Source organism: Bidens hawaiensis, unplaced genomic scaffold (assembly GCF_021521415.1).
Source record: "Bidens hawaiensis isolate Kalapana, Puna unplaced genomic scaffold, B.hawaiensis_p1.1 tig00032851_1, whole genome shotgun sequence".
Classification (NCBI taxonomy): Eukaryota; Viridiplantae; Streptophyta; class Magnoliopsida; order Asterales; family Asteraceae; genus Bidens; species Bidens hawaiensis.
The window spans coordinates 240808-245352 of record NW_027495628.1 but is presented as its reverse complement, the minus strand read 5'-3'; the positions used below and the strand labels follow the sequence as shown (position 1 = coordinate 245352).

Sequence of the window (4545 nt, the reverse complement as noted above, 5' to 3'; positions counted from 1 at the left end):
TTTTCTTTTTTTAATGAAACTCGAAAACATAACATATTTTCTTCATCTCTCTTTTTTCTTTCTTTTTCATCTTTAAATGAAACTTGGGAACACAATGTAAGCTTGAGCTTATTCGGTATTATAGTCTAGCCAATCTAGATAAAAGATAAGTTAATAAAATTAATAATTTGATATTTGAAAATTCCCTCTTTGAATTTGATTTGGTTAAGAGAGTAGAAAAACTCGGAACTCCCAACGAAATTTTCGTTTGTATGTATCTAGTTAGGGGTAGTATGGTAATTTCCTTTCCGTTTTGCATGCAATATGCAGCCTATCCCTTATTCTGCACTCTGGAATTTGTCTCCCATCAAAAACCTTCACAAACTCTCTTTCATACTTTCATTTCATTATCAACATTAACTAACCATCATCTTCACGCTTGCATACTTTGAATAACTTTATGCTCTTTCTTAATTGCCACAAACACACTGGTACTGTTTGATCCATTGAATCTTTCATGGGTTCAATCATGAACCTGAAGAAAATCCTTGCAATCTTAGATCACTTTCCAGTTTGTTCATCTCCAAGAAAGAAGTTAGTTTCTGGATTTGGGATAGGGGTTGTTTCGTTTTTCATTTTCTTATTTATATTATATTTTTCCAATTCTTCTTTCAAGAATCCAGATTCAGATAAACTTTTTATCCAAGGGTTTAATATCAGTAACAACAGTTCTTGTACAACATCAAGTATCAATTCCACATCTTCTTCTTCAATTGTTATAGCAAATTCCACACAATTAGACCAAAACCCTAAAGTTTTGGTTAGTGAGAATAGGGCTGAATCAAACAGTTCTAGTTTAGATATTAGGTTATGACTCCTTGGTAATGATGGAAAAGGTGATACCAATTTAGGGAAATTATCTGGTGATGTTAAAAATGGAAGCTTTGATGAAATTTCTGTTTAAAGTTAGTGACTTTAATGATACCCATTTGATAGATGTGAAAAATGAAACTTTTAGTAATGGGAGTGTTAAATCAGATGGTTTAGACCAAGATCATGGTAAAATTATTCAAACTTTGAGTAATGTTGGTGGATCATTTGAAGAATGTGATATTTTTAATGGAAGATGGGTGAAAGATGATACGAAACCGTATTATCCGGCTGGTTCGTGTCCGTATGTAGACAAAGATCTCAATTGCCATCTTAATAAGAGGCCAGACGACGAGTTTGTTAAATGGAGGTGGCAGCCATTTGGATGTGAATCCCAAGGTAATGATCATAATTTCTTCAAAATGCTATTACTCTCAATTTCATGATTATAATGTTGTCAAATGATCTTTATAAGTTATGCTTCAATATTGGACAGGAAGTATCATTATGCAACTTATGTTTCAAGTTGAATATGGACAATAACTTATGTCTTTTTTCTAGAAAGTAACAATAATATTGAATCTCAAAAGTCAAAGATCTACACTACATATTTTGGAACTTAAGAATTAAAGTATACATTTTTTTACCATAATTGGATATACAATAATACAAGTGGTTATTTAACCTTTTAAGTTGTGATTATAAATGTATTGATCAATTTATGAGCTTTGTCCTCACTTCATTTTTCTTTTTTTAGTTTGAATGCAACAGATATTTTGGAAAGATTAAGAGGAAAGAGAATGGTTTTTGTTGGAGATTCCTTGAATAGGAACATGTGGGAATCACTTGTTTGCATACTCAGGCATTCTCTCAAGAACAAAAAAATGGTTTATGAAATATCAGGAAGAGGAGATTTCAAGAAAAGAGGAATTTATGCTTTCAGATTTGAGGCAAGTTAGTTATACTATATTTGACTATGAAAGTCAAACTTCTTTTGGACTTCGTCTAATGAGTCGAGAAATGCTTGTAATTTGTGTAGGACTACAACTGCACTGTGGATTTTGTGAGTTCTCCATTTCTAGTAAGAGAGTCATCTTTCAAAGGCGAAAATAGTTCTTTTGAGACACTAAGATTGGATTTAATGGACCGAGTGACTTCAATGTATCAAGATGCTGACATTTTGATCTTCAACACGGGACATTGGTGGACTCATGAGAAAACTTCACGAGGGTATGTCTTGCAATATTAACATAAAACTATAATCATATCTTGAACATTTGGAACGCGTCAAAAAGACGTCATACATGTAACTCTGATTGAACTCTTTTTTTGTTTTGCTAACAGGGAAAACTATTATCAGGAAGGCAACCGTGTTTACCCAAGACTCAAAGCTCTTGATGCATATTCAAGGGCTCTTTCCACATGGTCCAAATGGATAGATAAGAGCATTGACAGTCAGAGAACTCAAGTTATCTTTAGAGGCTATTCACTCACTCATTTCAGGTAGCTTAATGTTTTTTAGGGTTGACTTCAAAAGTCAAAGTCATTAAGCATGTGATTCATTGTTTGCAGGGGAGGGCAGTGGAATTCAGGAGGGCAGTGCCACACAGAAACCGAACCGATTTTCAATACTAGTCAGTTAACTAACTACCCATCAAAGATGCGAGCTTTTGACAATGTGCTGCGTGTGATTAAAACTCCAGTGATATATCTCAACATTAGCAGGCTAACAGATTACAGAAAAGATGGTCACCCGTCGATTTACAGAACAAATTACAAACCAGTGCCCATAAAGCAACAAAAACCTTTTGCAGAGCATTCACAAGATTGCAGCCATTGGTGTTTGCCAGGTGTGCCGGATACTTGGAACGAGCTGTTGTATGCATCTTTATTGAAGGTTGGAAGAGGATCTTGGAAAAGATGAAATTTGTTGTAAAGTTTATGGCTTTTTTTGTTTGCGAGGTTGAGAGAGTTGGGAGAGTTTTGGTTATTATTGGGTGTGTTAACTTGTTTTAGTTTGTTTCTTATTTGGTGGATTTAGCCGAAGCTTCGTTGTTTTTGGGGATGCATATCGTCGCTGAATTGTTTTTGATGATTTTGTCATATGAGATAAAGGATCACACCTAGGCTTGCCATGTGTCCACCAAACAAGCATGTGGCATGCAACACGATGGTTAGTAAGGAAAGGTGTGTTCCGCTATCCAAGATAGCGAATCCCACACAAGCTGGCCACGTGCCCTTTACCTTTATCTCATATAGCGGGATCCCTAAAAACAATTCACGATCGATTTGGATCACTGAAAAGCGTCTATTGGCTAAACTCACCGAACCACCAAAAAAAGTCTCTTTAACTTGTTGGGAGTTGTATGCTGAGTAGGTAGCTTGAATATGTGGCATTGGTATGAAGTCTATTTAATTACTAACTAGTTAATAGACAGGCGCAACGTGCTGGCTGTTTACGAAATAAGACTGTTACATATAATGTTACATATTTAGTGATTTGATTACATCATTCTTGCATAACTACATATATTGATAATTATGTGGAACACTGGAACGACGAAGGGGATGTTTTATGGCTAAAATTTTGTGCTAGATTTGTTGTTTGTCAATATCGGATATACCTTAATGGAAGTTAAACTAAACTTAGGGGTTTTATTGCCATTAGTAGAAAGTATGTTTAGAATGTTTTTATATATCTGTTAAATTAGAGAGGCCTAGTATGTACTAATGAAAGTTAATAACTGTTTTACAATTATTTTTGATGGCTATATTAACCCATCAAATCTATTGTAAAAACTCAGATCAATCAATACATCAGAAAGTTTATATCATCTTTTGTTATTCATCTCTTGTTCATATCATATTGTGTATGATTGTTTCTTGATTTATCAAAAGTGGTGGTATCAGAGCAAGGTTGCAAATATGGGAGAAAAAGTAAGAAAGAAATCGATCCAGAAAAGCAACGGGTTCGAAATCAAATCAATTGATTAGAAAGAAAAATAAGAAAAGGGGCAGTGATTGGGTTTGAATCGCACCCGATAATCAGTCAAGGGAAGAAAGAAAGTTAAGGAGGCCTCGTGATTTTGCAAAAGGACTCGTTCATCGAATTATTAAAAAACCGTAAGTTTGACTCATATCTTTGTTTAATTTCAAATTAATCAATTCACAATTCTTGAAATTTGAAATAAAAGTGCTAATTGTTTAAGGATATTTTTAAACATTTAAATAAAAATAACCAAAAAAATGTTTCTAGTCAAAAATTTGTTTATCCAAATATATACATAAAATTTATTTATCCAAATATATACATAAAATTTATTTTTTTGAATAGGAATTGATTTCTTTTAATAAGAAATAAATAGTTGTAATTTTTTAAAAATTAATGAAAGCAAGTCAAACGAATCCTATATTTTAAGTAGAAAGAAAACGAATCCATTTATCTTTGCGTGGCAAGAAAGTAAGTCCTGTGTGGCAAAGAAGTCCTGTGTAGCAAAGAAGTCATGTGTGGCATAAGTTCTGTGTGGCAAAGAAGTCCTGTGTGGCGTAAGTCCTGCGTGACAAAAATATCATGTGTGGCATAAGTCCTATGTGGCAAATAAAACCCGTGTGGTACAAGTAAGCAAAAGAAAGATTAAAGCAAGAACTGCAAGATAGGGAAGAAAAAGTCCAAGAAAGTAAGGCAAGAAAGCATGG

The 4545-nt window shown here is 33.8% G+C and overlaps 1 pseudogene; it reads left to right on the top strand.

Annotated features, from left to right (window-relative positions):
- Positions 1–508: 508 nt before the first annotated feature.
- LOC143584226 (protein trichome birefringence-like 2) lies at positions 509–2773 on the top strand (annotated as a pseudogene).
- The last annotated feature ends 1772 nt before the right edge of the window (positions 2774–4545 follow it).